Source organism: Mustelus asterias, chromosome 19 (assembly GCF_964213995.1).
Source record: "Mustelus asterias chromosome 19, sMusAst1.hap1.1, whole genome shotgun sequence".
Lineage (NCBI taxonomy): Eukaryota > Metazoa > Chordata > Chondrichthyes > Carcharhiniformes > Triakidae > Mustelus > Mustelus asterias.
This window is the reverse complement of record NC_135819.1, coordinates 15206818-15219697: the sequence shown is the minus strand read 5'-3', so window position 1 is coordinate 15219697 and position 12880 is coordinate 15206818. Positions and strand designations below refer to the sequence as shown.

The window sequence follows — 12880 nt, the reverse complement described above, 5'->3', positions numbered from 1 at the left end:
TTCTAATTGTGGCCTTACCAATGTCTTGTACAACTTCAACAAGACGTCCCAACTCTAGTATTCAATCTGTTGTGACCCTCAAGCAACCATCACCCGACAGAAACCCAATCATCTGGAAACATGCTGCAAGGTAGCACGGGATTCCTGAGGAGCTGAGGGCATCACAAAGGTGGGGAACCTTCCGAGGGCTGGGTCAGAGGTCGCACTGGCAAAGGTTTCTCCAAACCCTCAGGCAGCACAGTGAGGCGACAGGAAAATAACTTTGAAGCCCAGAGAAAAATGGCAAAAATAATATTGTGTACCCGGGCTCGCTAACATTCACTACACCTGCACTATTGTTAATACTGTGATATTAAATGATACGCAATGCTTAAATGTTTCCATGTTGGGATTGTTAATAAAATGATTCAAATGTCCTTTTGAAGCAAGTGAAAAAAGTATGTTAGTGCTATTTTCAAAAATGTTCTGGGAACCCAGGTTCAAATCCCGCAACAGATGGTGGAATTTGAATCCAATTTTTACAAAATGGGTGGCACGGTGGCACAGTGGTTAGCACTGCTGCCTCACAGTGCCAGGGACCCGGATTCAATTCCAGCCTCGGGTCACCGTCTGTGTGGAGTTTACACATTCTCCCCGTGTCTGCATGGGTTTCCTCCGGGTGCTCCGATTTCCAACCACACTCCAAAGATGTGCGGGTCAGGTTGATTGGCCATGACCCTAGTGTCAGGGGGATTGGCAGGGTGAATATGTGGGGTACGGGAATAAGGGCAGGGTGAGATTGTGGTGGGTGCGGATTTGATGGGCTGAATGGCCTCCTTCTGCACTGCAGGGATTATATGAAATCAGGAATTAGGTATCTACCAATGACCATGAAACCATTGTCGGTTGTCGGAAAAACCCATCTGGAAAATGTAATGCCCCTTTAGGGAAGGAAATCTGCCGTCCTTACCCGGTCTGGCCTACATGTGACTCCAGAGCCACAGCAATGTGGTTGACTCTCAACTGCCCTCTGAACAAGAGCAACTAGGGGTGGGCAATAAATGCTGGCCAGCCAACAACGGCCATGTCCCACGAATGAATGAAAAAAAATTACAGCACTATTTAGCGTTTATACCAATTTTTTTCTCTAGAAATAAAATATAATACCCAATAGATTTATTTTTCTCTCAACCTTGATGGTCTCCTGTACTATGTGTCTTGTCCCCTCACCTACCTTTCTGAATGTTACTAATGCATCTCCTCATGTATCACAGGGGGCTTCAGTCGGGCTCTACCCAGCCTTGGTTGGCATTTGTTCCCACCCGCTGTGAAGAAGGGCAAATGTCAATGATAACTGTCCTATTGATTTCACGGGATTTGGGCACCGCTGGCTTGGCCAACATTCATTGCCCATACCTAATTGCCCGTGAGAAGGTGATGGTGAGCCACCTTCTTGACCGCTGCAATCCCATGTGGTGTAAGTACACCCACAGTGCTGTTAGGGAGATGGGGTTTCAGGTCTAAAGATATGCAGGTTAGGTGGGTCATAAGAATGTAATAAGAACATAAGAACTAGGAGCAGGAGTAGGCCATCTAGCCCCTCAAGCCTGCTCCGCCATTCAATAAGATCATGGCTGATCTGATGGTGGGTTCAGTTCCACTTACCCGCCCGCTCCCCATAACCCTTAATTCCCTTAATGGTTAAAAATCTATCTATCTGTGACTTAAACACATTTAACGAGGTAGCCTCTACTGCTTCATTGGCCAGAGAATTCCAAAGATTTGCTCCCCTCTGGGAGAAGAAGTTCCTCCTCAACTCTGTTCTAAATTGACTCCCCCGTATTTTGAGGCTATGCCCCCTAGTTCTTGTTTCCATTGTAAGTGGAAATAACCTCGCTGCTTCTACGCTGTCTAGCCCCTTCATTATCTTATATGTCCCTATAAGATCTCCCCTCAACCTTCTAAACTCCAATGAGTACAGGCCCAGTCTACTCAATCTCGGCCATGCTAAAGTGACCCTTAGTATCAGGGGGATTAGCAGGGTAAATACATCAGGTTATAGGGATAGGGTCTGGGTGGGATTGTTGTAAGTGCAGACTCAATGGGCCAAATGGCCTCCTTCTGCACTGTTGGGATTTTATGATTCTCTGATTTTGACCCAGCGACAGTGAGGGAACGGCTGATAGATTTCTAAGTCAGGGTGGCATTTACCTTGGAGGGAAACTTATAGGTGGTGGTGTTGCCATGTATCTGCTGCCCTTGGCTTTCGAGATGGGAGTGGTCGTGGGTTTGGAAGGTGCTGCCTAAGGAACATTGATGAGTTCCTGCAATGCAATTTTGCAGATGGTACACACAGCAGCCGTTGTGTATCGGTGCTGGAGGGGGTGAATGTTGAAGGTGCTGGAGAACAGTTTAAAGTTTATTTATTATTGTCACAAGTAGGCTTACATTTACACTGCAATGAAGTTACTATGATAATCCCCTAGTAATCACACTCTGGCGCCTGTTCGGGTACACTGAGGGAGAATTTAGCACGGCCAATGCACCCTAACCAGCACGCCTTTCAGACTGTGTCAAGAGGATTAAAGTCCCATTGGTTGGATTTTTGCAAGGGCCTCACTTCAGAGGACAGGACTGTGGGAGGAAACCGGAGCACCCAAAGGAAACCCACGCAGACATGGGGAGGGCGTGCAGACTCCGCACAGACAGTGACCCAAGCCGGGAATCGAACCCGGGTCCCTGGCGCTGTGAGGCAGCAGCGCTAACCGCTGTGCCACCGTGGCTTGTTTAACAGGCGCTGACAGTGCTGGTTGACATTCCCTGCACCATTCAAATGGGTTAGCAAATAGGTGGCTTCAGCAGTCTGCAAAGCGTAAGCCTGGAAAGGCGGGACCTTTCCACCAAGATGGCCAAGGGCGATGGAGGAGGGGGCAAAAATCATACAAGGGGATGGTCGCAGCACAGGTGGAGGCCATTCGACCCATTGCATCCATGCTGCCCTCTGCAATCCAATGCCCCACCCCATCCTTTAGCCTGTACTCCTGCCGCTATTTTCTCTACAAGCCTTTACCCAATTCCCTTTGAGAGCCATGATTGAATCTGCCTCCAGCGCCTTCTGGGGCAGCGCATTCCAGACCCTAACCACTCTCTGCCTCGAAAAAACTTTTCCCCATGTCACCTTTTGCCAATCGCCATCAATCAGTTGTCTCCGCTGACCCTTGACCCTTTGACAATGGGAAGTTTCCCCCAATCTACCCTGTCCTGCCCCCTCATGGGGAGGGAATGGCGTAGCGGTATTGTCACTGGGCTAGTAATCCCCAGACTCATGGTTATGCTCTGGGGACCCGGGTTCAAATCCCACTCCATAAGATATTGAAATTTGAATCCAATAAAAATCTGGAAATTGATTTATTTTTAAGGGGAGAGATACAAAAAGGTCAAGAGGGGCAATTCTTTCACTCAGAGGGTGGTGAGTGTCTGGAACGAGCTGCCAGAGGCAGTAGTAGAGACGGGTACAATTTTGTCTTTTAAAAAGCATTTAGACAGTTACATGGGTAAGATAGAACGATATGGTCCAAACGCGAGCAATTGGGACTAGCTTAGTGTTTAAAACTGGGCTGCATGGACAAGTTGGGCTGAAGGGCCTGTTTCCATGCTGTAAACCACTATGACTCTAAGACCTCCATCAAACCTCCTCTCAACCTTCTCTGTTCCCAACGCTCTGGGAAAGAAATAACATTTGACAAGCCAATCACAGTAAAAGTGCTTTCACTAACATTTCTCTTTCCAAGATAGAATCCCCACCACAACCCCCCTCCCCCGCATACACACATACACAAATAATTCAAAATTGTGATATTATTTTTTCCCAATTTAACTTTGAATTAAGTTGCCCAGTAATTCAATGTTCCCCTGAAAAAAATGAGCAGAAATAATCTTACTTATGGGAAATATTTGACAGAATAGAGAATAAGATATTCCACAATGGGCGGCACAGTGGCACAGCAGTTAGCACTGCTGCTTTTCAGCACCAGGGACCTGGGTTCTATTCTAGCCTCAGATCATTGTCAGTGTGGAGTTTGCACGTTCTCCCCATGTCTGCGTGGGTTTCCTCCGGGTGCTCTGGTTTCCTCCCACAGTTCAAAGATGTGTGGATCATTTATTAATGTCACAAGTAAGGCTTACATCAACACTGCAATAAAGTTACTATGAAAATCCCCTAGTCGCCACACAACGGCGCCTGTTCGGGTACACTGAGGGAGAATGTAGCACGACCAATCCACCTAACCTGCACGTCTTTCAGAGTGTGAGAGGAAACCGGAGCACCCGGGGGAAACCCACGCAGACATGGGGAGGACATGCAGATTCCGCACAGACAGTGACCCAAGCCGGGAATTGAACCCGGGTCCCTGGTGCTGTGAGGCAGCAATGCTAACCACTGTGCTGCCCTGGTAATTGGATTGGCCATGCTAAATTGCCCCTTAGTGTCAGGGGGATTAGCAGGGTAAATTTGTGGAAAAACGGGGATCGGGCCTGGGTGGGATTATGGTCAGGGCAGGCTCGATGGGCCGAATGGCCTCCTTCTGCACTGTAGATTCTATGAAATCGATAATGATCCCTGTCGGTTACCTACAATGAACTGCAGTGTGTGCGTGTGAGGTTCAGTGCTTGCTATTCAACCCTGTATCGATTTCCACTATCTCCCACACAGTGAAACAGCAACAATAAATATAATCGATACTCGCCACATTAATAAGTGGTAACATTTGCATTCTCCCTCCCCATGCTCCGACCCCCAATGTATCATCAAATTCAGCAAATTCAACAGAAGTGTTTCAGGTCCCTCTCCCCCACCCCACCCCCCCCACCCCCCACCCCCCCCCCCCCCCAATCCCTGCATTGATACAGTAAAACACCAGGGGTAATAAATAGGATTCTAAACTTAAGCAAGTCCCTCCCCAGACCCTCTTGCGCACTTGTACCAAACTTATTATAAGATACTTATCCACCAGTATTACTATTTTATCTTTCACACATTTAATATTATCGTGCATGGGGGTGGGTGAGGGAGGGGCGGGGGGTGCAGGTAAGTGGCCAAACCTAGCGACTCCAGATAAGCAGCAGCACCTAGAAGGGCTACCCACTCCCCCTCAGCTCTCTTCCACCGTTACGTAGGAGTTTGCATGCAACTCTGCGATGGTGGGGAACGAAAGGGCTGGTGGGAGGTATCTAAAAATGGGGGGGGGGGGGGAGGGAAAAGGGAAGGGGAGGAAAATGTTGAGACAGCGACGGCCAAACTTTATTTTTTTTAAAAACTACTCTCACTGTAAGAGCTCCTGACAGCATTCGCACAATGTGCCACCTCACCGTCACACACATGTGGCATTAGCCTTTGATCAAGTTACCCCCCCCCCCCCCCAACTCCCGCCGCCTTCCTTCTCGAAAAGCAGCTAACAGCTAACTGGAATCCGCATGAGGACTGTACACTTCTGTTTTTGGATAACTGACATGCCCACACACAAAAAGTCTATTTTACTTTGTATTCCTTCTGCCACCGATGCAGCAAATTTGACCCAGACACAAATCGATGAGGGGGACTGGCTGGAAGGAGTTTCACCTTTGATTTGATTTATTTATTTAGTTTTGTTTCAAACTTGGCTATTTTATTGCCATGGAATCTTAATGGGATTTTCACACTGCAGTGTTAATGTAAGCATCACTTGTGATTAATAAATAAACTTTTAATTGTCTTTATTTAAAATAAACTTATTTAGCCCTCCCGCCTCTCTCTCTCTGACACGTTCACTGCAGTGTTAAGCTAAGTCTTGCGATTAATAAATAAACTTTAAAACTTTTAAATGTTTTTATTTTAAAACAAACTTATTTAGCCCTCCCGCCTCCCTCTCTCTGACACGTTCATTGCAGTGTTAATGTAAGCCTGCTTGTGACACTAATAAATAAAACTTTAAACTTTTAGTCTGAGAGTCATTTGAAAGGAAAGGGCTTTGGGAGAAGAAAAAGAACTGGAGGTGTATATGGTCCTACCTGTCCGCCCCAGGGAGCTCCGGCTCTCTTCTGAGGAGTCACCAGAATGTGTCTTTTAAGAAGCTCTTCCAGATAATCTTTGCATCAATGTTGCAATGTGGCATTACATTATAAGAAGTCTCACAATACCAGGTTAAAGTCCAACAGGTTTATTTGGGAGCAAAATCCACCAGCTTTCGGAGCTAACTGTATGATCCGGCCAACCATTATTTGGTAAAGTGAGTTTGTGTCTTTACATGCCCTGTTTGTGAACTGAACTCCCACTCACCTGACGAAGGAGCAGCGCTCCGAAAGCTGGTGGCTTTTGCTGCCAAATAAACCTGTTGGACTTTAACCTGGTGTTCTTTTTACCCCAGTCCAACGCCGGCATCTCCACAGCATAATTACAAGAAAAAAAAAACACCACTGCAGATGCTACAAATAAATGAGTAATTGTAAACTGGTCACAATATCAGATACAATTGTACATTTCCATTGTTGATATTTCATCGTTGACCTAACGGGAGATTTTATAAGGAGAATAAACACTGGTGAATTTATCAACGATCAGTTTAGCCGCAGTGCTGATGGCGGGGGAAACTGACATAGTGAATGAATCGCTCTCTCTCACACACACACACACACACTGAGAGAGAAACCCACTGTCTGTGCAACAGACCGAGTGGCTCACATGCGTAGAAAAAATATATGTACACACAGAGGAAAAAAATATGAATTAATTCGCCTTGGCCCCTGTGTAGCAAAAAATATATATATATTCAGCGGCAGAATTCACAGCTCTTCCCATGTTCACCTACCCCTCCAGAATTTGATTCGATTTACTATTGTATTAGTATACAGTGAAAAATATTGTTGAAAGCTTCTGTATATGAAATATTAGTGATTTAAAGGCGGGGGGGGGGGGGGGTGAGGGGGTGGAGGGGGGGGGGGGAATGATGCATGTAACATTGACACAAGAATTATCAATAAAAGCCAGAACAGGTACTTAAAATGCAAATTCGTGTCCAAGTGGATGGAGGAGTGGGGAGAGGGAGGAAGGAGAGGGAGCGAGAAAAAGTTCCAGAGAGGAATATACACCAATTCATACTTTTTTCCCCCCCTCCAGATAGGAAGAGGGTGGGGATCGTTCAATAAATTAGGCAACCCCTCCACCCCCCCCCCCCCAACCATCCCCCCCCCCCCCCCCCCCCAACCATCCCACACCCAACCCAACTCTCCCCAGAAAATAAATCCTCTTCTGAGGGAGCCCGGGCCGTTTAAAAATAAAGCCCTTCCTTTTAAACTCCTTTCCCGTAGATTTACCCTAATGAACCGCCGCCGTGTTTGTTTTAATTTTTCTCTTTGCGGGGTGTAGTTTTAACATTTCTTCATGTGCCTCTCTGTTCAGAGCGAGAGAGAGAGAGAGCGAGAGAGAAAGTATCGATTCTCACACAACACGTACCGTTGTGGTTTGTAGGCAGTTTTTCTTTTGGCTCGGAATCACTGTCCCATTTTTAGTTGGAGCCTCAGAGGTGGGGTGGGGGGGGGGGGGGGGCGGTGGAATTGGAGGAAGGGGGTGGGGTGAGGGGGGTGGTGAAACAGATCCACCTTAATAAAAAACGCGCTGCCGGTCTCAATCCATGGACAGAGCGTGAGAGGGAAGAGAGAGAGAGAGAGAAAAGACCATAACAGTCAAAAGTTATCTGCGGATAATCCAACACATACAGGTTTTCCTTTTCTCGCTGGGTTTCTCTTTCTCTTGATTTCTGTCTTATCAGTGTAATCGACCTGTCCAGACTGAAGTTAAACCTCTTCCTCCGCGGGGCAGAAGGGTCCCCCCCAAAAAAAGCACCGCGTGAAATCTCGACTCAATTCAACATTGTAATTCCTACTCTTAAAAATAAACCTCTTTTTAAAATTTGCTTTTAAAACAGAAAGTTCTCCAAACCTTATAGACAGAAGGGTAGATGGATTGAAACAGTACAGGGCTCTCTCTCTCTCTCTCTGTCTCTCTGCACTTTCCCCCCTGCAATCGCTCAATTCAGCCTTGTTTGTTTAATAACTTTTCTTGTTGTTGTTTTGTCCTGTTTGGCATCTGGTCTATAAGCGTCGAGAGGACAGCTGGCGGTTTGGGTTTTTTTTTCTCTGTCTCGTTGTTTGTCGCTGAACAGATTTGAATTGTGCAAAGCCAGCACTTTAGTGGGGGGAAGTTGGTGAAAAAAAGGGTTCGGCTGTGCGGGGGGAGACAGCGATGGGAAAGGGGAGGAGGAAGAGGGGTGGTGGGGGTGGGGGGGGGGCAGTTACTGTAACTCAAAAGCGGGAGGCGCAATGGGCCTCGTACTGTGTCAGACCCAAAGCTGTTAACAAGTGGAGGGAGGCTTGGCTAGCTAATAATCTGTATCATGGCAGATTGAAAAATAAATGATATGTCTGAGTTTAAAGGAATATACAAGGAGAGGAGGGGGGATAACTTGACAAACGGCGGGAGGGGCAATTGAATTGTGTGTGTGTGTTTACAAAGAGTTGACAAGTTTATTAAATAACCAGCTTTCTCGGAGATTGAGAGAAGTGGAATCGGACAATGGGAGAGAGAGTTAACTGTTGCGCCGAATGTCGAATTCGACCTCACTGTAATGTCACTTGGAGCGGAGATTTCGCAACAGACTTCCCTCTCGAATCTTTCTCTAACACCCACTCCGCCCCCCATAAATAAATAAAATTCAATTGTGATCCCACCCCCCCTTGAAAGGGTTGGAAGTTGAATTTGATATTTCAAGTCGGCGCGTCGTGTAAAGTCAGTTTTGAAATAATGAAATGCATTTAAAATACTTTTTTTTTTAAAAAGTCCTGAACTTTCCAGTTGGAAGTTTAGCACCATCTCAGCCGCTGGTGGCCTCTGCAAATACACACCGCTTTGACAATACACTCCCACCCTAAACTCTGTTTAAGCAGATTATCAACTGGTTAATGTTCCCTCGTTTCGTGACAAGGGGTGAAATGTGATGGTCCTTTTCGTGTGAGGCGGATGTTGGGTTTTAATATCATTTCAAACGGGGTTTTTAAAAAAAAATCACAGGCAGACACACGCACACACAGAAACCACCACAGTTAGAAACCTATTTTATTTTACCTGCCTTCATAGCTGGGGTGGCTTCTTCAACATGCCTTGTAGGGGGTTCAGAATCCGCCAGCTTTCTCTCACCGTGACACAGCCGGCGCCATTTCTGCAATGCAATTAAATTAATGAAAGTTGCAAATCCTTCCCATTGACATTAGCCATCCCCTGCATTATTATACTTTTCCACGATTGTCTCCCCCACCTCACCTCGCCTCCCAATTGTTTTGAAGTGTGCAGATAGGGTAGAGAGAGGGCAAATGTGTGTGTGTGTGTATGTATGGGGGGGCGGTGATGGGGAGGGAAGCTGTGACATCTGGAAAGATATCTAACAAGTCTTTAAATGTGAAATAGTTAACTTCAGTCCTCCCTGAATGCAGGAGGTATGAAGGTTGGGCTAATAGTATAATTGATTTTTTTAAAAATAGGCTGGGCTAATATTATAATATATAAAGGTTGAACTGACAGTGTAATAGATGTTAAGGCTGGGCTAATGGAATAATTGATTTAAAAATAGGCTGGACTAATAGTATAATATATATAAAGGCAAATTGCAGTATAATAGATATTAAGGCTGGTCTAATAAATAGTATTAAAGATATGGGTGAACTGAGAGTATAATAGATATTAAGGCTGGTTTAATAAATGGTACAATAGATATGGGTGAACTGTGAATATAATAGATATTAAGACTGAGATAATTCTGTGACAGGTAAAAGGGCGACGTCCCAACAAGGCAATTCTTCGAGACCATTCATTCACTCGTCAATATTTTATGCAAACGATTGTGAGAAAACCGCGCCGAGAATGACAAAGCGGTTCTTAAAATCGCTTAGTTTCTCGGATTCTCTGTGAGTGAGAAAGGAGGGGATGGCAATAGTTTATTGACAGATAAATATCTAACGGTATTTTTTGTTAACACCATGGCTTTTTAAAAAAAAGATAAATCCCACACGCAGGCTACAGCTGCTATGTCCCCTATTTTTTTTCACCTGAAGCTGAACTCAGAGGTCGTGCCTTTTTTGGGGGGCGGGGGGTGGTTAAGCGGCAGAAATCAGCATCTTGCGGATTTTGTAGGGGGCAATGTTTGGGAGTATGTCTGTATGGAAGCTTGTATGGACCACTGTCTGGGGGCAAGTCACCTGAACCTCCTCCCAGCACCATAGTGAGGGGGAAATGAACAGAAGTTTCAGAAGTCTCCAGATCATTTTATTGATTTTATTTTTTTGACTATCTTTGCAGTTAGCAATAAAGGAGTTGCCACCAACTTAAATTAAAGCAACATCAGCCACATCTGATGGGGCAGGTAGACCCCGGCAGGTTACAAACGCAGTAAGTCTATCCCTTCATCTGAAACAAACGGGAATGCACGGTCCCCAGATCTGTAATGAATAAATGTCACCAATGAATGGTTAGTTCTGAGCTCTGAGGAGCCGACGGTCCCGCAAGTTTCAGAGATTTTAACCCCTTCTTGCCCCAGATCTTTTCAAATTTAAATGGTCATTGGATAAACATATGGATGATATTGGAATAGTGTAGGTTAGATAGGCTTTAGGTTGGTTTCATTGGTCGGCGCAACATCGAGGGCCGAAGGGCCTTACTGCGCTGTTATGGTCTATGTTCTATGTAACTGTCGCAAATCAAACAGGTCCCTGCACCCCCCCCCCCCACCCCCCAAAAAACAGTCTTGGGTTAAATGTCTATTACCTTTGTGAGAAAGCTAAGACAAGTGACCTCCCCACACCCAAAAAAAAATCTTCTGGTTCAGTTAGACTCAGAAACTTCACTCGGATAAAGTTATATGTGGAAAGGGGAAGGAGAGTGGAGGGGAAGGGGTGTTGTTGGGGTCCAAGGGAAGGGGGTTTAGTAGCTGCTGCATTGTAGCTTGTAGATTGAGCCAGGAGGTGTACACATTCCAAGAAGAGAAACTTAATAATTGAAATCTTTCTCTCACTATACCGTTCATTGTGCCCCCTGCGAATAATTCTTTAATATATCTCTTTAATACCACAAAACCTGCCCGGATAACAAAATGATTTCCCTCTTTGTGGACTGGACACTTCCTCGAGTAATTTTGACACGTCGTTAGTGATTTTCTTAGGAATAATACTGTATTCAAATTAACATTATCATCAGCAATGGTTCTAAGGTAATAGATTCGGAATTCTAACAGTGTGAATTAACAATGCTCCAAGATTAAATTTAGGCGAAGCATTTTTTTTAAATGTATCGAAGTGTTCATTTGATTACATTTTTGCATTTCAAGTTATTATGCAAATTTCGCACAAAGCCAAATAAAAATATTATTTTTACTCCGTCCTTAAAGTTGCAAGGCCAATGCTCAAAATGCACCGGTCAAATCCAAATTCATCTCCTTGCTTGCTCCAAAAATCAAATTTAATTGAATCCAAATTCATGCTCCCCCCCCCCCCCCCCCCCCACCCCACCCCAACAAGAGAGACATCACAAGGTCCAAGCTGACAAGATAAGGCACTGCACCCACATCTTGGGCTCGATCGGGGCCAAAAGGCAGGAGAGATGCAGGGAAATGAGTCATCTGTAACCTCCTCCTTTGGGAGACATTGCTAAAGCTTCGAGTTGCTGTCTGATCACGGTGACTGTAGGGTTTAAACAAAAAAAAAACAGAAGGGAAAAAAAATGCTGGAAGAACCTTAGCAGGTCTTGACAGCCGCTGTGGAGATGGAGCAAGGCTTCGATGGCTTAAATGGCCTTTTCACTTGTTGAACTCATCATTACCTGTTACGGGGTTCACCACCGTTTGTTTAAAAGCGAACCAATCCGAATCGAAGCTTTCTTATGCAGACCCCTGGACACTGAATTCCAGTAAGAAGTTTAACAACACCAGGTTGAATTCCAGCCAGAAACACTTTTAAACGAAGGTGCCAAAAAAAAGCCTTTCACACTGACCTCTGTAGTTCCACCTTCCAAACTGAAAGCTACATTGACAGAAGGGATTACGGGGACACAGGGCGAATTTGTATATTTTTTCTCTTAAGCAGTCTCTGTACTGTAAGGAATCAACATTAAATGGACACGTTTAATATTGACTGTTTGTGGTCAATATTTAAAAAAATGAAAATCTGCTTTTTCCACAATCCTATTCATGAAATATCAATCTGTTTATCCCTGTTTAAACTGGTGACCTGTTGGTTTGTAACACAGTGTATCAGGTGTCATGCAGCGACCTTTTAAATCCATGAATTATGCGATTATTTTCCGGAGAAAATTTACTGCATCTGTCTTCTCTTCATAAATATTTGGGATCATATTTAATCTTTCTATCCCCCCCCCACCCCCTCACTTTATTCTCATTTAACATTCCTCATTATATTTCTGCTCCCAGGGTTTACTTTCAATGTTGTAACTTGCGACTCACACACAATATTTGCATTATTTAACGCCCCCCCCCCCCCCCCCCCCTTAGTCGGTCTGAATCTCTGGCTGTTTGTAAGTTCTTTTTCCCATATTCCAATCAGTACTAAAATGCGTTGCAAGCGGGCACTTTTTGCAACTGTATGGAATCGAATGTGATCGCATTTTCCCATAAGATGTGCGTATCTTTAACACAAACATCCCACCTTTTCATTCGATGGGAAACCTGACCCCTCCCAAACCAGGGACCTCCAGAATTAAGGAATCGACCAAGTCCAGTCTCTCTCTCTCTACTTTTTGCCTCTCAGCCAAGATGACTTTATTTCTTTAACAGACGCCCGTTTCGGTTTGATTTCTTGAATAATAGGC

At 45.0% G+C, this 12880-nt stretch overlaps 1 protein-coding gene across 2 annotated transcripts in view; it reads right to left on the bottom strand.

Moving 5' to 3' along the window:
• Positions 1-9204, bottom strand: part of nfixb (nuclear factor I/Xb) — a 376438-nt gene extending 367234 nt beyond the window's left edge. The window contains exon 1 of one of the 2 annotated variants that reach the window (XM_078235068.1): positions 9138-9204. The gene's annotated coding sequence lies outside the window, so the exon portion shown is untranslated. Of the gene's footprint in view, positions 1-7951; positions 8084-9137 lie in introns of those variants that run through there. The other variant, XM_078235067.1, reaches the window with a different exon arrangement.
• Positions 9205-12880: the final 3676 nt, after the last annotated feature.